We start from the raw sequence: 27,632 nt of genomic DNA, 5'->3' as shown, positions 1-27,632 counted from the left end.
AAAACAGCCAAATTTAACAGTATAATTCTGTTTTTTAACAAAAACAGAAATATACTGTTAAATTCTGCATTCTGTAAAAAAACAGTTCTCAGAATAATGTGAATTTACAGCCCTGAGAGTCCACCGTTAAAGACTACGTCCCAAATCACACCCTACACCCTCATTCACTATCCCTACCAGGCACGTGCACACATAGACATCAAAGGGGGCTTGAGCACCTGCCCTTTTTATTCCTGGAGAGAAAGTGCCCTTTTTTCGGGGTGCTTTTGAAAAAAATAATAATATGATCTTTATTCATATAACAACTGATGTCTGTCTGTTTCTTGTGTTTTTTTACTTGTTGCTTATTTAATTTAACATGAATTTATTCAGAAATCATTTAAATGAGATTTAAACTAGAAAAATAGCGCTATTTGTGGCACACAAACGGTTAACAGATGAGTCCCGCCTACAAAATTCAAATCGCTAATATGATTGGCTTTACCTTTCCTTAGTCCCGCCTCTCTAACTTACTTCGCTTTATGATTGGTCTGTCTACACTCGTGCTGCATCATTCGAGCTTCAAGCGCCAAAGCTACCGGTAAGTGTTTGAGGAAGAAAGCATTCTTATATTAACAGTTTTATGCACAAAATATGGGACACGTTGTTACACATAACGATTCAGGGACATTGTTTTCCATGGCAATCCCATATTAACCTGAAGAGTTGCAAACTTGTAACAGTGTAGTGTATGTAGTTTAAACAGACTGCTCATAAAATAATAAAGCACAAACAATAATATAATTGCTAACTACAGTAGTAAGCTTTTTTGTTTGCGTTTTTTGTAATGGCTGTTAAATAAGTATAATGTGTTATACTGGAGTGCTGGAGTAGATTGGGAAGAAATCTGATGGTTCAGTATTTTACTTGCCCAGTCTGAATTTTCACTGACATCACAAAAAAGTAAAATATAAAATACAAATAAAATAGGCCTAATCTATATTTGTTGTTTCTGACATGTGTAACCCTAATAAATATGAAACCTAAGATTAAAGGTGCCATAGGATGTGTTGTCATAATATGTTAAATTGTTCTTTGACAATTACATAGAAGGTATGTTGCTTTATTATGTGCAAAAAATTTTCCAGAAACGTTTTTACATATCAATTTACAACCCTAGAATTTGTCATTTGAATGAAATGGTCTATTTTTGCCCTATTTGAAAGAGTCATGAATAATAATGTTGAGCTCTGCTCTGAGGCTCATGCCAGAAGCTCACATTAGTAAACAGACCTTATATTTTGAGCCCTTATCAGACAAAAATACATTTTGAGTAACAACTAATCAGCTAAATGCTAGCATATGATATAGCATTTATTGGCATGTAGCGCTAACTCAACAGTCACAACTTTGTTTTTAGCATTTTAACAAATTTGTAATTAATGTGTAATTTAATGTTTTCAAAACATGCACATTGTGTAATGGCTTCCTTTCCTGCTCTATAAACCTAGACTACTAAGGAGACCATGGTGTCTGTGTGAACAACTGATTATTTTGTAGACACCTTTTGAAAATTAAACAATTGCGTGAGTTTGAGGAAGATAAAATTAATTAACTTTTTTAATATTTTTTTAAAAAGGAAGTCAGAATTGCGTTAATATATATACTTTTTTATACATAATTACGAGAAGTGCCCTTTATTTCACTTGAGCCCCTGCCCCTCAAAATGTCTGTGCACGTCCCTGATCCCTACATTAGTTTCCTAATGATCCACCTGATATCAAGTCAATGAGTTCAAGTACTGAAGCATTAATGATGGACACCTGCTGCTAATAAACAGAATCACTGAAAAAAAGATAAATAAAAAAAGAGAAGAGATGAGCAGAAACACTTACAGACACAAAGACTTAGATGAACATCAACTGAAAATAACAGAACACAATAAATCTCTCCATATATCACCAGAGGAGAATTAAACATTTCCACAAACACCATTACCATCTTCACTTATAAACCACTTTGACTTTATTTCTGTTATACATTTACAAAAGTTCTTACTGAGAACAAACAGGTGTTTACTAGACTTTACAAGCATTTTCTTTAAAGTCACCATTATTGTGATCACTGTTTTCATTAGTTGGGCTCTTGACTTGGTTTACAGTCAGGTTGCTAAAACTGTGTCTTTATGATGCATGTTTGTTATGGCAAAGAAACCCGAGAGATGATAGACTCTCGTGAGGTTGGATGAGTGATTGTAGATCAGTAGTTTATTTACCAGATTCATGGAGCTGAATCATAACAATTAATAATACTTAGGAATGTTTATGACTAAGTATTTACATATTTGAATCAGAATCATTACAAGAATTATTATTATTACAGTAATCTGATAGCTTGACAGAGTTGCCTACAAATGGATTTTTGCAAACTCGAAACCAGTTCTCAGATGACACTCACAGACATCAAGAATCAGCCTACGATTCTCAAACTTCTCAGTTTGTGTTGAAAAGTGGTGGGGACAAAATATCAGATGAAAAAACATTACAGCGCAGAGGCGTCATGCCCATTCAAACTGAGGGGGCACGTGCCCTTGGTTTTTTGAGCCAAATGGATTTTGCATGCAACCTGAAAATCAAACAAGCGTCCATCAATCGGTAACTTGTCCTTTAATCTGTTTAATATGCATCCTTGTCACTTTTCAGAGATTTTTGCCGTTATGATAGTGTTTTGAACATGTTACATTACTTTCTGGCGGCAGGCGCTGCAGTCAGAGCAGCCGCAGACGTCATCAGCGTGTTGCTGCTGCATTTGGCTATCTAAAACGTGCAAGAAACGCTCACAATGTGCAGTTAACCTCCTCTGTGTAGAAAATGTATGGTTTAAAATGTGACCGTCTCGACGTTATATTAGTAGAAATTTCTAGATTCATCTTCTTGGCACAACGCCAAAGTTCGCCAGAGTTCACGTGGGCGCGGGATCACACATGCTCACATATGAGGTAAAATTTTATGCAAAAATTAGTTCCTCCAATCATTTTACCTAAACATATTTTTTAAAATCATTATTGAACATTAAAATCAATCACTTGGCTATAGCGTCTGTAATTTTCGTTGTTTATATACTTTATGGATTTAAAATGACATTAATTTCATAATGCAGTTGTTGTGCAAAATGCATTAATAACACAATTAAACAAGTCATTAAACAAAACTTAAATAAATAAAACATGTCGTTTCTGTTTTAAATATGATACCAATATGTCATTATTCCAATTGAATAGTATTTGATATGAAAGTGAGTCGTGTCAACACTTTTATTTTGGAGTTTTTTGCATGAAGGCAGGGGCACTCATATTGTTGGAAATGTAAGTGCCATGGAAAAGATTGAAAGCTCTATAATATAATTCGTTTGATGTATGTGAATGCACAAATTTCTGTGAACTTCGCACACTCTGCCCCCTTAAAAAAAATTGGTGCATGACGCCCCTGGCAGGACGGGAAAAATATTGAATAACGGCGAATCAAAAATGGGCAGTCAACAACAAGAAAATACTCAGCATAAAAGCCTCAACAATGTCGACTGCACATGTAACAGTCCCTGTAACACCAGCTCAACCATACTGTAGAAAACAGCAGCATGTTAAGTCAATGATTACAATGAAATTCATTACATAATGTAAAAGAAAACAAACTATAAGCACACAACGCAACATATGTGACCCTGGACCACAAAACCGTACAATGCAAAAAATGATTTTCAAGAAAAAATGTTCTTAGTATTTTTGTCTTGCTTTCAGTAAAAATACCTAAAAATTCTTAAATTAAGATTCTTTTTCTTGATGAGCAAAATTACCCAAGAAACTAAGTAGTTTTTAGACCAAAAATACCAAATGTAAGTGATTTTGTGCATAAAACAAGCCAACAATCTGCCAATGGGGTAAGCAAAAAAATCATGAAAATTTTTCTTAAACACTAAATTCAAGACAAATTAAAGAAAAAATTGCTTGCCCCATTGGCAGATTTTTTTGCTTGTTTTATGCACAAAATCACTTAAATTTGATATTTTTGGTCTAAAAAGTAGATTTTTGCTCATCAAGAAAAAGCATCTTAATTTAAGAATTTTTAGATATTTTTACTGAAACAAGACAAAAATACTAAGAATTTTTTTCTTGAAAATCTGACTTTCTTACTTAGTATTTTTGTCTTGTTTTCATTAGAAATATCAAAAGATTCTTAAATCAAGATGTATTTTCTTGATGAAAAATAAGAAAATTAGACAAAAACTATACAATTTAAGTGAATTTGTGTTTAAAACAAGCAAAAATCTGCCAATGGGGTGAAAAATGTTTGCTTAAATTAAGAGTTTAAGAAAAAATAAATCTTATTTTTAGTTTTTTTCTCACCCCATTTGCATATGGTTTTGCTTGTTTTAATCACAAATTCACTTAAATTGTATATTTTTTTGTTTAAAAACTAGACTTATTTTCTTACATCATTGCTCATCAAGAAAAATCATTTTAATTTAAGAATTTTTAGATATTTCTACTGAAAACAAGACAAAAATACTAAATAAGGAAGTCATTTTTGCAGTGAAACAATCGCACAGGTATTGTTTGATTATTCAGAACATTTTACCCAATGGTTTCAAAAAGTGGTGGGGACAAAATCAGCCATTTCAAAAAGTGGTGGGGACATGTCCCCAGCGTCCCCAGTGTAAATGACACCTATGACCATTGTTGAGATTCATAGCCTGATTCTTGATGTCTGTGTATGAATTTTGCTTGCATTTTTATTTCATTTAATCCCAATGTTTTTAAGATTCCTCTAGCTACATCAACACTCAGTTTCTTTCACATTACTGTATAAGACTACTATATGGGCTTGACACCCATCTAATCACTTATGAGCTTCTGTGTAAATCAGTACATTACTTTTGACTCATGAGACTTACACCATAACGGTCACTAGTCAGTGATAATAATTTATTTATACTTTTTTGCCATATTCAATGTCTTTCAAATCACATTGATAAGCATGAATAAATATAACACCAAATGGCAAACCCAAGGATCAAGAGTCCTACTAAAGCAACCGCTGATCACAAGAATGGTAACTATTATTTAGGGATTAGACTATTTGACTAGAGCTGTCCAAACTCAAAACAACTTGCACTGACATATCTTAAAATACATCAGTGCCCTTTGTTTCGCCTGAAAATGCACAAGTAATGTTTTTAGTTAGGCATGTTTGTTAAAACTTGTTATATTTCCTAATTAAACTATTCCTGGTTTAAGATAATACCTGTTCAGGAAACCACACCGTATGATTTATTTCTCAGTAGGAGCTAATGTACATATAAAATAAAATCTAACTGGTTTGTAATAAGTGAAGATGTTAATGCTGTTTGTGGAGTTGTTTGATGCTCTTCTTGTGAGATCTTAGGAAATCTGAGTAAGTCTGAGTCTCATCTAAGTCTGTAAGTTGAGTTTCTGCTTGTTTTCTCTTTAATTCGGTTCTTGTTCATCTTTCATTCAGTGATTGTGTTTGTTAACAGCAGCTGTTCATCATTAATCACTCAATCATCACTTCATTATCTCATTCACTTCAACATTGGCTCTGTTTCTTTTACTCTTTGTAGTGTGGACACATTAAGCAGTGTTCTTTTGACACCAAGGATTTTGCGATGGGGTTTAAAGGGTTAAATATGTAAGATATAAAAACACAGAATGCTAATGTTTTTTAACAGTCCGAAGGAGACCGTAAAAAAACATTATCTTGCTGTCAACCAAGCTGCCAGTTGATTACTGTTATTTAACAGAATGTGCTGTTAAAAAACAGAAAACCTAACAGTCAAATTTGCATACAGAAATATGTTAATTTTACACAGACATTAGAGAAAAGTCCTTGTATTTTGTTTTTTGCAGAGGCGCACCTTGTCAACAGGCAAGGCAGGCAACTGCTTGGAGCCCCGAGCCACTAGAGGGCCCCCGAGTTTGTTTCTCGGATGGCCAGCTACACCCGGTAGATGAACATAGATACTCAACATGACTGCATATCAAAATTCCGATTGGATGGAATGTTGATTGACATTGGCTTAGCCCAGTCAAAATCCAACCCAGGTGGATAACTTGCCAGTTTCGAAAATGAACGTAGCGAATGGGTGACTTTGTATCGTTCAGTCAACATGCGGTTTAATGTGTCCGGTCCAGCTCCAGTCAGGCACGTGCCCAAGTGTAAATCTCAAGTTTAAATTTTAGCAGTTGACTAGTGCAATCCTTTTACAAAGACAATCGCGGCAAAAACGGATCTATATGCAATGTAGTTACCAATTTACGCTTGTAAAAGCAACAAAGCAGTCGCAATGACGCGTACACGCACATATTCATGTCCGTGCGCGTCTTTGGGTTCATTCGCGCACAACCGCATTCAATAGACGCCACGCGAGTGAGTTAGCTTATGAAAACATGACGAGACTAAAGGAAGTTTCTAAATAACAATGCAAATCCTATTTTAACTCGATCATTATTGGTTCCTGTAGATGGACATCAGAAATGTTTTGTGCACAGCAGGGAAAGGAAAGCAGAAAGGAGAGATGATAAGTTTAAGGGAGGTAAGACGAACTACATCCTCACCCTGTCAGGTCTTAAACATTATCAAACAAATCTCTAGAAAACCTCTTGTCAAGTCTATAGAATTGCATTGTTGCTGAGAAAATCAACAGATGTATGTGTTATACTGTTCTGTATTTTCAGATATGAAATTAATATTTAGTTTACTAATATTTAACTCTAGGACACTAACTTACATAACAGTTAGCAGTAACTTTACTGAGATTATTTAGTATAGCAGTCATAAAATGAATGGTTTCTTAAAACATTCTTGTAAAAAATAGGTTATTAATCATTGTATAATGTAGAAAATATTTCTCTGCTGTCATTATTTCCAAACATGTTATGCCATTTATGCATCCAAACATGTTAATAATGTTAGGTATGATGAAGATTACACTTGTATATATGTATCTTTCGCAGTAACTGTTGCACTGTAGAATAGTGGGTTAAGCAAAGGACATTGTATAGAAGTTTTGCACACTTCTTGCACACAGGGATATTTCTGCTTGGGGCCCCCATAGACCCTAGAATCGCCTCTGGTTTTTTGAATCATGTGAACTTAAAAACTGATCAGGGGATTTACACAAGATGATAATGTGAGATATCTCTTAGTGTTTAATGTTTTGTTTTGTCAGGATTTGGCTCAGTTTTTGGGTTACCATTGTGCTGAAGAGTAGTGTGGTTGTTTACGTCAAGGATGGGCAGTAGATCATTGATGTTATGCTGCCTGTTGTTTTATTTTAAAGCAGTAACTTTGTAGTTTGCTTATGGTGAACTACATGAGATTTGTGTGAAAGTTTAAATGTTTGCAGTTCAATTTTAGAAGTAATATTTGTGTTCAATGGACTCAAATGTATTAAGTTCATAATACTAACACCACCATGTAAATATATATATATTTATAAACTTGAATGGATCCTGCAATTGGTTTCCTAAATTAAGTGAGTTGCTTTCACTTTGGCAGGTTGAATATAATTTTTTTTTAAATTGTAGTTTTCTTAAGTTATACGAAATGATAAACAATGCGCAATGCGACACTGAGAAACTACAACTCCCATGAGCACTCCCTGCACCCAAAGCACCACCTTCCAGAGAGCGCGCGCTCATGGATTTGCGAATGCACAAGAGGATGCAGTCTGAGCGCATACACACTTCGGGAAGATAAAACAATTGCATGAAAGTGATTGAAGAGATATAAATTGCATGCACACTTTCAGGGCAAGAGCGGAGAGAAATTCAGCGCACACCTGAATGCACACGAAATCAAAGGAAACCCACCAGCTGAGAGGTTCGCGCATCACTTATAAAATATAATCTGCATAAACAAGTTGACAGTAAAATTCACGTTCAATTTTTTGACAGTATTTACAACCGTTGTTAATAAATATTTAAAGTGGTTGGCGAGTGGTTTTGTGTTTATCTTTTCAGTTAACCTTCTACACCCCTGCTTCAATTTTAATATATTCATTAGAAGTTAATCTATTTATGCCTTACTGGCATGTTTTTCATGCACCTTAATATATTATATATGATCTATACTGATATACCTGCTATATACCAGCTTATAAATATTGTCCTTTGAAATTCAATCTGCATCTAATTTAGCTAAACCAAGTGAAAATGCTGAGGGGCTAGTAACTTTGGAAAACAACTAGCCACTTTGGCTGGTGAGCAAAAAAGTTAATGTCAAGCCCTGCTTTTAATCCAAGTACATATTCAAATAACTAACACGCATAGACATTAAACATACTGAATGAATAAAAAAACAAAGCATATCACTTCCAAATACGTTAAACTATCACTTTTAAGAAATCGCTGCCACTCGCTGGAATTTATAAAACTGCAGGTATGCATCATTAATAATGTGTATAGTGAATTTAATCTTTTAATATGACTGTATTGATGTGTTAAGCTGCATTGTGTTAATCAGAGGTGTATAATACTTAAGTATTTTAGTTACATTTTCCAAGCATCTGTGCTTTATCAGAGTGTTTGTCTTGGAAAAAAAATTACTTTTCTTTACTAAAAATGTTCACTACTACAGTCATTATATATTGCATAATAAAAATTGATTTAATGCCTAATTACATAAAAATTGTGTACTTTTACTTTCTTGAGTAAAAGTACGAAAATAACTTTTACTTAAGTAAAAGTTGAAAAAAATCCTAGATGTTTAATCTACTTAAATATTAAATATAAACCAAAAACTTGAAATTATGTATGTAAAAATATGATAATATTTGGAATGTGTGTTTTCCAAAGAAAAACACTAATAAAATACTAATAATTGAAAATTTATTTTTATGTATAATGTAGAGCTTTCCACCAGGTGTTACTACTGTTTGTATTTTTACTGTATATTATAAGTGGAAGATGTTATTTTATGTTCTTGTGCATTTTAAGAAATAAGTATTTTTACTATTCTAATTTGAATGCGGGAACATTTATGTTATATTTAATTTATGTTATAACTTTACTAGGTAACAGAAATGTGTGATAATTATGTACCTGTATATGCATAATTAGTGAGTGTCTGTAAATTGGCATTACTAATAATTAAGGTTAAAAATTTATATCTAATGATTGTGTAATTGCATAAGTTTATTGTGTTTTTTGTTTTGTGCTTTGTTTTAGGTTTACAACCTAGCTCCTAGCAATAAGTGATTGTCACATGAGTGTATGTGAAATAAAAATAAAAATGGCTTGAGTTGTATCCGCCGTGCTTGTCCTGAAACCCTTCCAGTGGGAAGTTTATTAAGCTATAGTGGGTAGTTTAATAAAAAACTGGACATATAAAGTAAAAATACTTAACAGCTAACAATTTTTGGTTCCCAGAACGTTCTGGGAACGTTAGCTCATGGTTCCCAGAACTGTTACCCTAACGTTCCCTGCTGGTTCCCCAGGAAAGTTTTCTTGACGTCAATAGAACCCTCTTGGTTTTGAGAACATCCTCATAACCTTGTGCGAACGTTAGGGGAACGTTCCCCTAACGTTAGCTTAACGTTCCCACAACGTTCTGATAACGTTCCGTAACCTCTATATTGTTATATGCCTATATGCAAATAATCAGACTAAAAATGCTAAATTAAAGTACATAACTATATAAATAACAACCTCTACATTGTGATATCCCTGAATGCAAATAATCAGACTAAACATCATGTGTTAAACAGTGTTTATTGTTCAGAGAACATGAACTGGAGCTTATTTTTAATAAAAAAAATACCTCAACATCGCATATTGTATTTAGATAACATTGTACAATATATAAATAATGACTTCAAGATATAGAGGACATAAAACAGATATTTATTGACAGATAAATATACACTTTACAGATCTTACCATGCAGTTAGTCGCCAATCCGTTTTTAAATACAATATTAAAAGCTTTTCCCTAACATCATATTCTCTTCATAAGCCGTGTCAAATCGACCGGAAATCGTTAAAATATAGTTTTGTTCACACATATTTAAGTTAACGTTACAAAATGAAGAAAGACGTAAAATTATTTGCTAAATAATGTAGTCTTTGAGGTAAAAAAAAGACAAATAAAACATTTCAGTCAGTTTAATGAATCTTACCAGAGCAGTTAGCCGCCTAGCTAACTTTATATATCTTGTTTTTACATTAAACAAAAGCTTATAACACCCATATTGTCTTCATATAGACTTTTAAATCGATCGAAAACATCTAAAATATATATTTGTTCTCTGATATATAAGTTATTAAATGAGGAAAGAAAGTAAAGAAATCGGTAAAATAATGTTTGTCTCTGAGGTAAAATTAAACGACCGTGAGTGAGTGACGTGAGTTGGCAAGCGCGTTCTGGAGGAGCGTAGCAGAGAAGCGCGTGCTGCACAGACTTGCGCACTAATAAAGGAATACATGGATTTAAAGATGTTTTCACTTAATTTCCTCAAAAAAATCGGATGAAAAGCAGCAGTAGTGAACACACACGGAGCAGTGGGCATTCACTGCGCTGCCATAGGGGCTTTACCATCCATTATTAAAGTGTATTCGTTATATCTCAAAAACCTACAGGGAACCTTCTGGGAACGTTCTTTCTAGGTTATAAAATTAAACACAAAAATAACCTACAGGGAACGTTCTGGGAACGTTCTCTCTAGGTTATAAAATTAGACACAAAAATAACCTGCAGGGAACGTTCCCAGAACGTTCAAGAAGTCTTTTTTTTTATCGTTTAAGTATCTTTATTGTCTGTAAAAAATGATGCCTCAAAATCAAATCAGCAAAAGCTTACATTTTAATTTTGCTATTTACATTTTAACCGCTAGAGGGACACAATGACCCAGATGACTTTCTTTGGTTCACCATGATGTCAACATTGAAACATCTGATGAAAGTTGTACTTTTTTTTTTTTTTTTTTATTGATAGAAGAATATAAAACAGAGCATAACATTATACAGTTTTATACAAAACAAAATATAGTGTTAATTGGACATCAGGCATTTGAAAATAATGTCATAGTGCTTTAAACATGTTAATGACTTTTTGTTTTTTAACAATTTTAAAGAAGAAATAAAACATTCAAATTCTGGTAAAAAAAACCTTGAAAATTGGGGATGCATTTAAATACTTTTGTTTATGTATATAGAATTTAGCCTGTAATATGAATAAATTAACAATGTACTCAAGATCTTTGTTTGCATTATTTTCATAGTGTACAATGATATCCTTTAAAGAAAAAAAATATTTAACCTTTACTTTACTAAAAATATAGGTTGCCAATTCTTTCCAAAAAACTTGGGTTATGTTACAATAAAAAAATAAATGTGTTAACACTTCTTTCTCAATTTTACAGAAGGAACATAAATCATCAATATCAGAATATTTTGAAATTATTGATTTAACAGGGTAAATGGTATGCAAAATCTTAAAATGTATTTCTTTAGTTTTGTTATTTATACAATATTTAAAGGGAATTAACCAAGCTGTTTTCCAATTAATATTCTCGATAATAGAGTTCCAAAAAAATTTTCCTCTGGGTATTAATTTATTTTGATTTTGTAATATAGTGCAGATATGTTTGTTATTGCATTTTTTATCAGTCAGTGTAAGACCATTTAACATTAATTTGGGTTTAATCGTCACTTTAGAGTTATAAAGAACATGACCTTTAACAAGATGAATAAGAGTAAGAGGAATAGCTTTACAGACTGAATTAAATTCCTTGAAATGCACAGGGAAATTGTGGATTTGCATAAATTGTTCATAGGGTAAAAGATTCCCATAATTATCAAACATATTCATAAGATGATTAATATCCCTTTTAAACCAATTTCTTAAAAATAAAGATTTATTGGCAGTTGTTATGTTGGCATTATTCCAAATGAAGGAAGTATGAGGAGGGAAATTATGTGAATAGCATATCTTCCAGGCTAACAGCACTTGCTGGTGGAATTTGGATAACTTAAGAGGAATTTTGGAAATATTGAAGTCACAGGTTAATAGGAAATCTAACCCACCTATTTTGTTAAAGAGACTGTGTGGAATGTGGTTCCAAAAGGAGTTACGATTAATCAAACATTTTTTAATCCAACTGATTTTAAAAGTTCTATTAACATCTTCAAAATAAAGCACTTCCAAGCCTCCTTCAGCTTTCTTATTAGTTAGCACCCTTTTCTTTAGTTTTTGAGATTTGTTTTTCCAAATAAAAGAATAAAACAAATTATTTATATCTTTACAATAAGAATCTTTAACATACAAAGATAGGGAGGGATAAACAAACCGAGATAAACCTTCTTATTTAGATAAAAGAACACGACCATAAACAGAAAGATCACGTTGTAACCAACAGTTTAATACCATTTTTGCTTTTTTTAATCTAAATGAGAAGTTTAAGTTTTGTCTTTCATTAACATCTTTTGTTACATGAATTCCTAGGTATTTGACAGAGGTTTTCACAGGAATATTATTAAAAACGTTATCATTTAAATTATGTAAAAGGAGAATTTCAGATTTGGATAAGTTTAGCGTTAAACCAGAAGCCTTAGAGAAATTATTGATGAAGGAGATAGCATTGGGGACAGATGATAAGTTCTTTAAAAATAAGGTTGTGTCATCTGCCAATTGCGATATTTTAATTTCTTTTCCAAAAATTTGGAGACCTTGAATTTGTTCATTATTTACAATACCAATGGATAATAATTCAACTACCAACAAAAATAAAAAGGGGGAAATTGGACAACCTTGACGTACACCACGTTTAATGTTAAATCTTTGAGTGGTAGAAGTGTTAATTATTACGGAGCTATTTATATCATTGTAAAACATTTTAACTACATTCAAAAAATTATTTCCAAATCCAAAAAGCGTTATAGTTTTAAAAAGGAATTCATGTTCAATTGTGTCGAATGCTTTATAAAAGTCAAGAAAAAAAATAATTGCTCCTTCATCAATATTCTCAGCATAATCCAAGAGGTCAAGCACAAGTCTAATATTATTAGTAATGTGCCGACCTTTTAAAAAGCCTGATTGGTATTCACTAATAACTTTATGTAAACCTTCTCGTAATCTATTAGCAAATACTAAAGAAATTAATTTATAATCAATTGTTAGAAGAGAGATTGGTCTCCTATTTTCTATAAAGTGTGGATCTTTATCTGGTTTAGCAATTAACGAAATTATACCTTGTTTCATCGTAGTAGTCATTTCGCCACTATTAATGCATTCATTAAACAAATTATGTAGAGGAGTTTCTATTAGTTCCCAAAAATGTAAGTAAAATTCTACTGTCAATCCATCTATACCTGGTGCTTTCCCTTTTTTCATTCTCATAAGGGCATCTTTGATCTCAGAGGACGTTATATTGGATTCACAGAGGTCATTAAATTCTTTATCAATAATAGGGATGTGTTGATGGACTATTTGAATGAACTCTTCACAATTAGATAAATCAAATCGAGAAGTATATAGTTCTTTATAAAATGAGTAAACAAAATGAGAAATAATTTTTGGATCCATACAACAATTCCCATTAATATTTAAAGCGGATAAAGCATTTCTTTTAAAATTTCTTTTCTCAAGAGCGAAAAAATAACTTGTATTTTTTTCACCCTCTTCAATCCATTTCGCCCTAGAACGAATAAAAGCACCCTTAGCCAGGTCTAAATAGATCAGATCTAGATGGGATTGAATTGTGACAAACTCAGCTTCTTCCTCCTTAGTAAGGTTTGGCTTCTGTTCCAAGTTCCCCAATTTATCAAATAATTCTAACTCATTTTGTCTATTAATTTTTTTAGTTCTTTTCAACGTTTAATTGCAATTTTTCTAACATTATATTTGAAAAATTCCCATTTACATTTAAATCCTTCCTTTAATCCTCCCAAAATCTCATTGGCGATTTTTTCCACCTCATTGTTAAAGTACTCATCCTTAAGAAGATTATTATTAAATTTCCAGTACCCTCTAAGATTAGAGTTCTCTTTCGTGCCTGTAAGAGTTAAAGAAATAAGCTTATGATCAGTTAAAGGGGCATAATTATGAGTAATTTCCTTGACGTATTGCAGAGCAGAAGTAGAAATAAGGAACATGTCAATTCTAGATTGTAAAGATTTGTTTTTGTTAGACCATGTATATTCAGATATCCCGGGATTGTAGAACCGCCAAGTATCAGTAAGTGATAAACGGGTACATAAAGAAGCTAAGTTTGATTGTATGTCGCGTTGTGAAGAACGAGGAGGATGTCTATCACTCAAATTGTCCAAGCATTCATTAAAATCTCCTGAACATATAACACTGTAAGCCCATACAGGTTGATTGAACCTAAAACATTTATGGAAACTCGTTGCCCTAAAAAAGTTAATTTTGCCTGGTTGAAATAACAATTAATTTTAAGTTTAATGTACTTAATGTTTTAATTTCTTCCAATATTCCTGCACTCTTAACCCAGATTCGATAACATTATGTGTTAGGAAACCCATTGCATATAAATTTAGTTTTTATTACTTTATATAACATTTGATGTTATAAATGGTTTTATAACAAAAATCAATGATTGACTTTAAGTCAGTCATTGAATAAACGTGATTCTCCACTGAAACACACAAAAAATGTGTTTTGACATACATTGTCAGTACTGTGGAGAGAAATACAATAAAATGTTCTGAACAGGGTTCATGTAAGTAAACACTGATCACCTGAACGGTGACTTCACAAAATTATAATTTACAACAAAACAACATCAATAATATAAGAGCTTGAACCTATATGACATTTTATTAACAAATATTTGAGTACAGAAAGTTCTTATCAGTTTTTAATTTGTGAAAAAGCAGAAAATAATCAAAATATTCAGGCGCAAAGGATTATGGGTATTCCTCACAACATGAACTAATAATTTTAAGTTCATTTTACTTGAATGTTTTAGTTTAATAGATTTTGTAAGGTTAACAGTTAAATCAACAATTCAATTTAAGCTTTCGCTTCAAAACAGAAAATATTAATGATTTTTCCTTGATTGTTTGAGTAAAGACAATTTCTGGGTTAACAGTGTATGAAGCTTGGAATGTATCAAATTTGCTTTGAATAATATCTGAAACCTTTGCAAATAAGGACTTGTTCAACGGATTAGAATTATGACCGTAAATATTACAAAGTATAAATGTAGTATTGTCCAGTTTCACAGTCAGAATAATCCATCTTCCGTTTTCACACGTTACAGAGTTCAAGACGTCTCCTTTAAATCTGTTCAACAAAACCATAACTCCCGCAGAATGGGAAGTGCCGTGACTGAAAAAAAGTGATTTTCCCCATTGAGATTTCCAAAATTTTTCATCCACGTCCATAGAATGTGTCTCTTGACAAAAAATAATATCAGCATCAGTCCGTTTTAAAAAAAGAAATAAAGCCTTTCGCTTTGCAATTTCTCGGATGCCCCTTACATTCAAAGATGCTATGCTCAAAGAATTAAACTTAAAGTCCATTTCGAACTAAGAACGTCCAAGAAGTCCTCGCTGCAGCTTGCAGCGCGATGACGTAGTGGATTAATCCAGTACGTAGTGGATGTTCAAACACGCAGGGGGGCGCGCAAGATGGCGGCCAGGGCGGATGTTGATATTCAAGGCTAAGGTTTAAAACCTGATTTTCTCACCTTAAACGCAATATTTGATCGACGCAAACAAATGTAAATACTTTACCTTATTGTTGTTTGATAATATAACGATCTTGGATATTTGCTGGTGAAGGCTCCTTGTCAGATTATCGAATTTAAGTTAACGTAAATGTAATGTCAATTAAGAGTGCATCTGGACAGTTATCAATGATGGCAGACAAAAGACCAAGAGACCACGGTAAAAAGACAAACAAGATGCTTCCGCTTACTACAAAAAACAGAGATTCAACCGAAAGTGTTTTGGAAGTGGTAAAATTAGGTGAGATGCATTCATACACCAGTTCCGACCCGATAACTTCCGAATGTACCCCTCTTCCTGACTCAGCTCCGTGCACTCCTATAGGCAAAAAAGGGAAAACAGAACCTACACTCTTCTGAGTTGCAAGATAATATTGTGAGCAGGGACGTGCACAGACATTTTGAGGGGCAGGGGCTCAAGTGAAATAAAGGGCACTTCTCATAATTATGTATATATTTTTCTTTTTTTAAACAAAAAGTATATATATTAACGAAATTCTGACTTCCTTTTAAAAAAAAATATTAAAAAAGTTAATTAATTTTATCTTCCTCAAACTCACGCAATTGTTTAATTTTCAAAATATGTCTACAAAATAATCAGTTCACACAGACACCATGGTCTCCTTAGTAGTCTAGGTTTATAAAGCAGCAAAGGAAGCCATTACACAATGCTGAGTTAGCGCTACATGCCAATAAATGCTATATCATATGCTATCATATGTTGTTAGTTGTTACTCAAAATGTATTTTTGTCTGATAAGGGCTCAAAATATAAGGTCTGTTTACTAATGTGAGCTTCTGACATGAGCCTCTCAGAGCAGAGCCAATCAGAGCAGAGCTCAACATTATTATTCATGACCCTTTCAAATAGGGCAAAAATAGACCATTTAATTAAAATGACAAATTCTAGGGTTGTAAATAGACATGCAAAACGTTTCTGGATAATTTTTGCACTTAATAAAGCCACATACCTTCTATGTTATTGTCAAAGAACCATTTAACATATTATGACAACACATCCTATTGCACCTTTAATCTTAGGTTTCATATTTATTAGGGTTAACTTACACATGTCAGAAACAACAAATATAGATTAGGCCTATTTTTTGTATTTTATATTTTACTTTTTTGTGATGTCAGTGAAAATTCAGACTGGGCAAGTAAAATACTGAACCATTAGATTTCTTCCCAATCTACTCCAGCACTCCAGTATAACACATTATACTTATTTAACAGCCATTACAAAAAACGCAAACAAAAAAGCTTACTACTGTAGTTAGCAATTATTTTATTGTTTGTGCTTTATTATTTTCTGAGCTGTCTGTTTAAACTACATACACTATACGGTAACAAGTTTGCAACTCTTCAGGTTAATATGGGATTGCCATGGAAAACAATGTCCCTGAATCGTTATGTGTAACAACTTGTACCATATTTTGTGCATAAAACTGTTAATATAAGAATGCTTTCTTCCTCACACACTTACCGGTAGCTGCCTGCATAATCATGCAAATGATCGTGTCTGGTTCGGGCTGCTGAGCTTTGGCGCTTGAAGTGCGAATGATGCAGCACGAGTGTAGACAAACCAATCATAAAGCGCAGTAAGTTAGAGAGGCGGGACTAAGGAAAGGTAAAGCCAATATTAGCGAATATGTGAATTTTGGAGGCGGGACTCATCTGTTAACCGTTTGTGTGCCACAAATAGCGCTATTTTTCTATATAAGAGTTTAAATCTCATTTAAATGATTCCTGAATAAATTAATGTTAAATTAAATAAGCAACAAGTAAAAAACACAAGAAACAGACAGACATCAGTTGTTATATGAATAAAGCTCATATTATTATTATTTTTTTTAAATAAGCACCCCAGAAAAAAGGGCACTTTCTCTCCAGGAATAAAAAGGGCAGGTGCTCAAGCCCCCTTTGATGTCTATGTGTGCACGTGCATGATTGTGAGACTTTTGGCGGAGAAAATCAAAGAAAATATGAACAGTCTTGCAAGTTTGATTAAGAAAAACACTGATACCATTGAGGCTTTGAAGGAGTCGTCGGAGTTTCTTTTTAAGGAAGTCCAAGAATTGAAGACGGAAACCAATACAGTCAAGAAAACAAGTGATGAGCACCAGAAAAAAATAATCAGTTTAGAAGACAGGCTAAATGATATGGAACGCTATCACAGGAGATGGAATCTAAGATATATGGTCTACCGGAGCAGGAAGGGAGAGGACGTTAAACAACGAATGATAAATGTATGTAAAGCAGTCACTCAGGATAACGAGGAAGATCTACGCTTCCAAATTGACGTGAGTCATAGGATTGGACGGAGAGAAGATGGAAAAGTTCGGCCAGTGATAACAAGATTTACATCCAGAACGGCCAAAGAAAAGGTCTGGAAATGCGCCAAGACGTCGGAATTCCTTAAGACTAAGAAACTTAAATTCGGTGAAGATCTTACTACAAAAGACAAGGAGACACGGAGCAAATTATGGCCACAGATTGAGGAGGCGCGAAAGCAAGGAAAGAAAGCCTTTTTCGTCGGAGCCAAAGCTATAATTGAGGGTAAAGAAATTAAACTGTGATTAAAAAGTTGAAAACTTTATGCTTTCATTGGGAAGCATAACTTCTCTCCCTAAATATGCATAGCATTGTTGTGCTATGATTTATTATACATATTGTTTAATGTATCATTTTAGGGACAATATTGTGTAAACTCTTGTTTGTTCTATAACAAAATAATATTTGAAAGGTGTAGGAAATCCTTTAAACTCGCGTTCTACGTTAAACGCTTTTTCTACTTACTGTTAACATATTGTTCTGTTGTTCATAGTGTCTTTATCACTTTATTCGTTCAATGTGAGGGGTATACGAGATACGCTTAAGAGGAAAGCTGTTTTTTTATTTTGTAAAACTTTTAAAGCAGATTTTTATTTTTTACAAGAAACCCATGCTTTGATTTCAGATTTAAGTTTTTGGAAAAATCAATGGGGAGATAATATCTGGATGGCTTATGGGAACAATATTTCTGCTGGTGTAGCTATTTTAAAAGGTTCCTTTCAAGGTAAAATATTGAAAAATATTGCTCATAATTCAGGAAGATGGATAATTCTAGTGGTTGAATTTAAGTCAGATATCTTTATTTTGGGTAATATATATGGTCATAATAATAGTAATACAAATAGAATTCTCTTTGAGGAATTTGAACAAGAAATAAATGTGTTAATGAGTTCGTTTTTGAATGCAAAATTAATACTTGGGGGGGACTGGAACTGTATAAGTGATCCCACTAAAGATTGTCACCCACAACGATCTTTAAAACGTTCTTATAGAGAATTTAACAATATCTGTGTACATTTGGATTGTTGTGATATATGGAGACAAAGAAATCAGAATCAAGTACAGTTTACTTGGAATAACAAGGATTTTTCTAGGAGATCGAGGATTGATTTTTGGTTAATATCAAATGATTTAGCCAACCATGTTGAAGAAACAAAAATAGAACCCTCAATATTTTCTGATCATAAAATGATCTCTCTACTTATAAACATAAGAAACCATTCAAACAGGTATAATCCAAACTATTGGAAGTTAAACAGCACACTTTTGAGGGATAAATTCTTCAGAGAAGAAGTCATTAAAATTATTAATGAAAATTGGATGAAGGCTAAAGAAGAAAGAATATATGGAAAACATTGGGAATATACTAAATTTCAAATCCGTATTATGGCAGTCAACAGGGGAAAGGATTTATCCAAAGAAAAAAGACTGAGACAAGATAAAATTCTTAAGGAAATCATTTCTATTTATGACAATAGCAATCAAACTCAAAATGATCTTAATAAATTAACCGAGTTGCAATCTGAATTGGACAATATCTATCAAAATTTAGCACAAGGTGCCTTTATTCGTTCTAGACGTAAGTGGTTAGAATATGGTGAAAGGAATACAAAATATTTTCATAGTTTAGAAAAAAGAAATATCACTGTAAATAGCTTACATAAACTTAAAATAAATGGCCATATTTCTGAAGATCCCACTAACATTTCCAAATTTGTAGAAGAATTTTATAAACAAATATACTCTGAGCATAACAATTTTCAAAGTTTAAATTTCCTTTCTCAGATTAAAAACAAAGCACGTATTATTGATGAAGCTCAGAAGGAAGTTTGTGATCAAGATATTGTTTTAGAAGAAATTAAAAAAAGTATTAATAAATTGAAAGATAACAAATCTCCAGGTAATGATGGCCTTACTGGCGAATTTTATAAAGTTTTTCAAGATTATATTACTGAATTCTTGTTGATGGTTTTTAAGGAGGCTATAGAAAACTGTAAGCTTCCTCCTTCTATGTGTCAGGGTTTAATCACTCTGATACCTAAACCTGGCAAAGATTGTTTGTTGCTAGACAATTGGAGGCCCATAACTTTAATCAACAATGACGCTAAAGTGTTAGCTCACATTTTTGCTTAGAGAATAAAAATATGTTTGGATACAATTATAGATGACATTCAGTCTGGTTTTATGCAAGGGAGACATATCAGCAATAATATTAGATTAATTCTAGATTTGATTGATTATGAGCCTTATATAGGCCTGACCGACAACAGTTACATTTTGTTTATAGATATATATAAAGCCTTTGATACTGTAAAACATAATTTTTTATTTGACTTACTAGATTTTTTTGGCTTTGGAAAATACTTTAAAAGAGCAATACAAACTTTATATAGTGATTGCAACAGTTCAGTTAAACTTCCTTGGGGTACTACGCATAGATTTGGAATTTCCAGAGGCATAAAGCAAGGAGATCCTGCTGCTCCATTTTTATTTCTGTTAGTCATGCAAGCAATGGCATTACACATAAATAATGATTCCTTTCAAGGTATTCAAATTTTAGATAGAGAGATTAAGTGTTGTCAGCTAGCTGATGATACAGCAATATTTTTGAAGAATGAAATGCAGGTTAAAAAAGTTATAAATTGTCTTAATGTGTTCTCTGAGGTTTCAGGTTTATCCCTTAACCTTAAAAAATGCACCCTTTTTCCACTTAAAGATGATGGTAGGCCTATCCATTTGACTGAATATGAAGGAATTCCAATAAAGAATGAAGTAACGTATTTGGGAATAAAAATATGCAAAAATCAGACTGATAGAGTACAATCAAACTTTCAACCAGTCATTTCAAAAATTAAGAACAAATTTGATATGTGGCTAATGAGGGATTTATCGCTCAAAGGTAGAGTCATATTGTCGAAGACTGAAGGACTATCTCGTGTAGTTTATCTTGCAAAAGTATTGGATGTTCCTAAAGTAGTTACAAAAAAAATTGACTCTATTCTGTTTAATTTCTTATGGAAAAATAAGCCTCACTACCTAAATAAAAATATTTTATGTAATCCATACAATCAGGGGGGCTTGAATGTGATCGATATACATTCTTCTAAAATTACCTTTAAATTAAATTGGATTAAACATTTTATTAAACATAAAGATAAAATATGGTATATAATCCCAAACTTGATTTTCAAAAGGGTTGGTGGTATAGAATTTCTCCTAAAGTGTGATTATGATATTAACAAACTTCCTCTTCAATTATCCAATTTTCACAGACAGGCTCTTTTATGTTGGCTCCTTATTTATAAACACAATTTTTCTCCCCACAGACATATCATTTGGAATAATAAATATATTAAATATAAGAATAAATCAATCTTTTACGACAATTGGGTTCAAAATGATATTTTATTGCTTTCGCAATTGATTAATGACAAAGGTTATTTGCTTTCATATTCTGAATTTTTAAAGAAATTTAATATCCCAATATTGCCAAAAGAATATAGTGTTGTATTTGATGCTATTCCAGCTGGTTTTTTAAGACTATTACAGGGTAATACAGATTCTGATAAGCAATTGACCTTTCAAAAAGAATTTTTTTTAGATGGGATTAATATTAAAGATTTCAAATGTAATAATAGGTTTTTTAGAAGCTTGATTCATCATCCTGTAACATGTAGAAGCAAACAATATTGGAGAAATATTTTTGGGAATTTGAATTGGCCTTTAGTTTGGACTTACAATAATAAGTTCTGTATTACTAACAAAGTTACTGAGTTTTATTTTAAAATTATACATTTAATTTACCCGACGAACCAATTCCTGCAAAAATTCAAAAAGGATCTTTCAGACTCTTGTGTATTTTGTAATATTAACACTGAAACTATTGTACACCTTTTCTTTGATTGCATATATACAAGATTTTTTTGGATCGACATTGAAAATTTGTTTGAATTATTCTGTGGAGAAAAAATCAAAATACAGAAAAAAGATGTTTTTTTCTTTCATGAAGAAAATTATTTCCTTAAAGGTCATATCTTTTTTTTAAATCTTATTATCTTATATGGTAAGTTTTACATTCATAAATGCAAATGGACTCGGACTAAGCCCAATATTACCCAATTTAAGGTTCAGATGAAGAGTTATTTTGAAACATTGAAAGGACTTTCAAACCCTAAAGCTACCAAGACTATGATATATTACAATGCGTTAAATTCCTCATTTTGAAAGTATTGTATTGTATACCCTCTTTATTTTATTTTTATTTATTTTCTTTTCTCTTTTTTTCCCTTAAAGTGTATTTCTTTTACTTTAAATGTTATTTGTAATTCTTTATGCTTGCAATGGTGCTACATGATGCTTTGATTGTACAATTATTTTGATACAAAATAAAGCACAAAAAAAAAAAAAAAAAAAAAAAAAAACACTTTAAAATAAAAGTGTTACCAAAAGCAAAAAAAAAAAAAAAAAATGTTCAAACACGCATGCGCAGTAAATATAAATCCAAATCCAGTACGTACTACGTAGTGGATGCTGTAATACACATGCTCGGTTGTGTGTATTTGAACACAAACATTAACACATTCGCCGTGATAATGCCGATAAACGTATTTGCTGTGATCCTAGCTTAGTTAAGAAGTCATAAGTTTACGTGGATACCCACGTGCAAAATAATACCATGTTTTCGCGTGTCCAGTGCAGTTATTATCACATAATTCATCCCTAAAAGCTGATCGTATTGGATGAGTAGGCTACTGTAAACTCATATTACATTTTTAGCATTGTGTAATGTATTATCTTAACATGTGGCGTACACAGCCGGTATTAAACAATCATCTTTAAACAAGATAAGGTATATTAGCAATGATATGCAACGTTTTAATTAATAATTTATTTGAGTGTTGTATTGGAGTTATTAAAATTTATATATATAAATATATATTCATATTCAAGTTATTTACTGTTAAATCGAAACAAAAATAACTTGTCATTAATTTAAGTTGTTTATTTATTTAACTTTTACCCCACAGCTTATTCAATTCACTGATGATCGGTGACCGCAAATATCAAAATTTTTTAACAATAAACATTAGGCCTAAACATGAACTTAGTGAAAACCCAGCTATAGTCATCTTTCTGTGATTTACTAGTTTCTACATTAACTCATCCTACATAATGTAAACAACATTCTGTAAAAATTAGGGCCGGGACTTTAACGCGTTAATTAAGATTAATTAATTACACAAAAAATAACGCGTTAAACATTTTAACGCATTTTAATCGCACTTATTAATAGAGTCATTCCTAAATGCTGCAGACCCTGTTTTAGTTCGAGAACTCCGGGGTTGTGATGCAGTGTAAATAAAAGTAGACGGAACCTAAACGAACAGCTGATTTTAACGTGACAACGCATCAATTTCAAAGTAAAAATGATTTATTCTGGTAAATGGAGGTTTGCAACGCAGGTTTTGCCCAATAAACATCTACCAACAAACTACAGATTATTTTAACATGTATCGTAATGTCTGTTATATGTTAATGTTTGAGTATTGTTGGGTTTAAATATTGTTGTAATGTTGTTTTGTTTCAATTTAATTAGTTTATTACGAGTTTAATTTAAGTTTTGTTTGCTACTTTAAAACGAATTTCGTTTCAAATAATTTGTCTCGTAATTATAAACAATGTTTTGTTGTTAGGTTTTGTGAATATAAATTAAAAAGAACATTAAAAGCAACACCTTGCATCTCATTGATGCATATGCTACCGAATGCCAAAACATGCAGTGAGTAGCCTATATCACTTAGCCTACTTTTCAAAAAATCAGCCTGGCAGTGCCCAGAAGTTAAATTTACACGCGCATTTAGAGCATACTGTAGCAGCACGTTTGATTTGCGGTGTGCTTAAGACTTTTAAAAATCAACTTCATATTAATTTTAATAGGCTACTTTGACGGAGGACACGCACAGAGAACAGCGACGGCAGGTAAAGGAAAAAAGTTAAACGAATAGAGTCAGTTTGTAAGAGCATTTTTAAATTGACTATAAGATCATCAATATGAACTCTGAACAATGAACTATTATAAACATAACAGCAAGAAAAGTCGAAGAGGAACTCGCAACATTAAAGCAATAAGCATTTATGTAGGCTAAAGCTATATATCACCTCTTATTTTTTTAATTTAGTTAAGTTTCAATGGTAACACTAAAGGCGCGTACATTATGCAGCGCTTTTCACATCCGAATCTCACTTAAGAAACCTATAAACGATGTGCAACTTAAAAAATATATTATGCACATTTTTATATATTTTAATTTTAATATAGGCTATATAGTATATTATGTTTTGTTGTTTTTATACGCGAGGTGGGGCATCCGCGCACATAGGTACCAGAACACAGACAGTCAAAACCTGAGAAGTCCCGAACCCTGCAATATTAAACAAACTACTTTAAGAAATGCGGGCCAGGAAGCGGGTCGGGTATATATTTTCTTTGCGGTCCGATTTGCGGGCGGGTTGTTTATACATTGACCCGCGCATCACTGGTAAGCGTCGATAAGAGCATGGTTGTGTGTAAGATATGCAACAAGGAATTCACATATCACCGCAGCACATCGAGCCTCAAGTATCATCTCAATGCAAAACATAGGCTACAGCAGCTAGCGTGGACATTAGCCCGACTCCGGGTACAACGACTTGGTTGAACAAAAATAAACAATATTTTGTTAAGCTTATGTATTCAGTCATTATTCATAAAAATCCATGTAAAAATACTTCTTAATGTTCTCAGGTCAAATATTTATATGAGATTAAAATGCGATTAATTTAGATTAATTAATTACAAAGCCTCTAATTAATTAGATTAATTTTTTTAATCGAGTCCCGGCCCTAGTAAAAATATAACCTTGATATCTTTAATATTGAATCAGAATCTGCTTTATTGCCAAGTATGTTTTTGTCACATACAAGGAATTTCTCTTGGTGACATGTTACGGACATACATAGAATAACTAAGTAAAATTAAAGACAATAACACACTAGTCACATAAAAACAAAAATAATTTAAATAAGCAGTATGGTACAGTAAGTATATGTATAAATTTTCTCCTTTTTTACAATTGTGTGTAGTGATGCATGTATGGATGTTCAGATGCTGTTATTGTACAGATAGATAATAGGTGATATTTACAGTTTAGAATAGTATTTACAGATGTACAGTATGTGGTGATTATAAACAATATACAGTTACAGGTGTGGAAGTTATGGGTGCTTTTATTGTTTAGGTTTTAGCCTGAGGAACAAACGGTTGTTGTGTCTAGTATTCAGTGCTCTGTAGCGCCAAAGGGCAAAAGTTCAAAGAAAGTGTTGTCTGGGTGTGTGGGGTTGACTGAGTAAAATCATGTCAAATATCAAAATCAATGTGAGATTAATGAAAATAACACTTTGATGCTCAATATATCATAATTACATTTCAAGACTTATCCTGTTTTTTCACAGGCAAGGTCACATATAACTGACTGCAGTCAGGTCAGGTAAAGCTTTTGTCACAGTTTGATCTTAAATAGTTTAAGGTCAGTGCCACGCCACCACTGCTTTACTGATGCAGAATAGATGAACAATTCCTCCCTGGGACACCCTTCCTCCAACTCGACCAGGTGGACAGTCTGTAAATAAATCTCTACACCATGGAGAATGTGTTCCAGTTGACAACACCTATTTTAAGAAAGAAAAATAAATATTAAAAATTAACTTAAATGTATAGTCTAAATCTAGGGATACTTTATATGAATAAAAAAAACACTGTTACTACAGTATAAGCATACATATCCATTTACATTTACACGTTTGGCAGATGCTTTTATCCAAAGTGACTTACAGTAACATGCTTTATTTAGTATGTGTGTTCCCTGATGATATTTGCTAGTAATGTAATGCTCTACCAATTGAGCTATGGGAAAATGTTTAAATTAATAACTCACTGTCAAGCCAGACAACATGAGCCTTTTCTCTGAAAGATGCTTCACTAACAACATGGTGAAAAAGCTGGCATGTCAGAGACAGTCTGAGGAAAGCCACATCTCCATCTTCTTTAATGAGCAAGGGCATCTTGCCAAATCCAGTCAAATCTACAAAAAAAAAATCTCATTAAGTTGACCCTTTCAAATAAAAATGCAAAGGATTGTTAACATACAAGTACTAAGCCTCTTTTATAAAAAATACAATCCAGATGTATTAATTTAAGATTAAGTGATGGTTACAGTATGTGCACCTTGAAATTGCTGGGCAAATGTCCTTTTAAAAGACATTCATCTAGAAAAATGCAATAGCAAAAAAAAAAAAAACATTAGTTAGCCTAGCAAAATCAGGTTAGTTTTACATTAGACCTGCAGTCTGTCCACGGTTGGCATATATGCATATATATATGTTCTGAAGTAATGTTATAAGATTTATAAGATACCAGCAGCCATATCACCCTGTAGCCCAAGACAGCTTGCCCACTGAAGCTAAGCAGGGCTGAGCCTGGTCAGTACTTGGATGGGAGACCACTTGGGAAAAACCAGGTTGCTGCTGGTAGTGGTGTTAGTGAGACCAGCAGGGGGTGCTCACCCTGTGGTCTGTGTGGGTCCTAACACCCCAGTATAGTGATGGGGACACTATACTGTCAAAAAAGCACCGTCCTTCGGATGAGACGTTAAACCGAGGTCCTGACTCTCTGTGGTCATTAAAAATCCCAGGATGTCCTTCGAAAAAGAGTAGGGGTGTGCCCCGGCATCCTGGCCAAAACTTGCCCATTGTCCTACTAATCATCCCTCATACTAATTGGCTATATCACTCTGTCTCCTCTCCACTAATAAGCTGGTGTGTGGTGAGCGTTCTGGCGCAATATGGCTGCCGTCGCATCATCCAGGTGGATGCTGCACATTGGTGGTGGTTGAGGAGATTCCCCCGTTCATATGTAAAGCGCTTTGAGTACTGAGAAAAGCGCTATATAAATGTAAGGAATTATTAATTATTAATTATTAAATGAGAATCGCTGTGAACATATTAAGCCACCTTTATACCGCTTCGGACACCTAACACTAACGTTACACAAGACTATACATGTTGAAACAACAAATCAGTAAAAAAAGATTAATTACCTACCTTTATACAATCACTGTTGTTAAATAATCCATCGTTTTTCGGCAGATTCTTCTTGAAATACCAAAGCACGTGCGATTGTTCACCAATAACAACACACCACCGCGCATGCGCGTAACATTATATTCACGGCGCATGCGTGTTTGAACATCCACTACGTAATGGATTAATCCACCACGTCATCGCGCTGCAGGCTGCAGCGAGGGGTGTCTCAGAACGTTCTCTCTAGGTTATACAATTAAACATAAAAATAACCTGCAGGGAACGTTCTGGGAACGTTCTCTCTAGGTTATTAAAAATATAACCTACAGGGAACGTTCCCAGAACGTTCTTATTTGGTTCCCAAAAAATAACCAAATGGGAACCATAAGGGAACGTTAGGGGAACGTTATGTGTTTGCTGGGATACAACTCTGGTGTTA

At 32.9% G+C, this 27,632-nt stretch overlaps 2 long non-coding RNA genes across 2 annotated transcripts in view; one reads left to right on the top strand and one right to left on the bottom strand.

The window, feature by feature from the left end:
* The first annotated feature begins 7,425 nt into the window (after positions 1 to 7,425).
* Positions 7,426 to 27,632, top strand: part of LOC135761070 (uncharacterized) — a 37,665-nt gene continuing 17,458 nt past the window's right edge. The window contains exon 1 of the long non-coding RNA XR_012336410.1: positions 7,426 to 8,435. This is a non-coding gene — a long non-coding RNA (uncharacterized lncRNA). The remainder of the gene's footprint in view (positions 8,436 to 27,632) is intronic.
* On the bottom strand, positions 24,991 to 26,367 carry LOC135761048 (uncharacterized). The gene is made up of 2 exons (XR_010537679.2): positions 26,050 to 26,367; positions 24,991 to 25,783 (listed from the first exon to the last, which is right to left on the bottom strand). It is a non-coding gene; the product is annotated as an uncharacterized lncRNA (long non-coding RNA).

Source organism: Paramisgurnus dabryanus, chromosome 3 (assembly GCF_030506205.2).
Source record: "Paramisgurnus dabryanus chromosome 3, PD_genome_1.1, whole genome shotgun sequence".
In the NCBI taxonomy this organism is placed as follows: domain Eukaryota; kingdom Metazoa; phylum Chordata; class Actinopteri; order Cypriniformes; family Cobitidae; genus Paramisgurnus; species Paramisgurnus dabryanus.
This window is presented reverse-complemented; position numbering and strand designations above follow the sequence as displayed.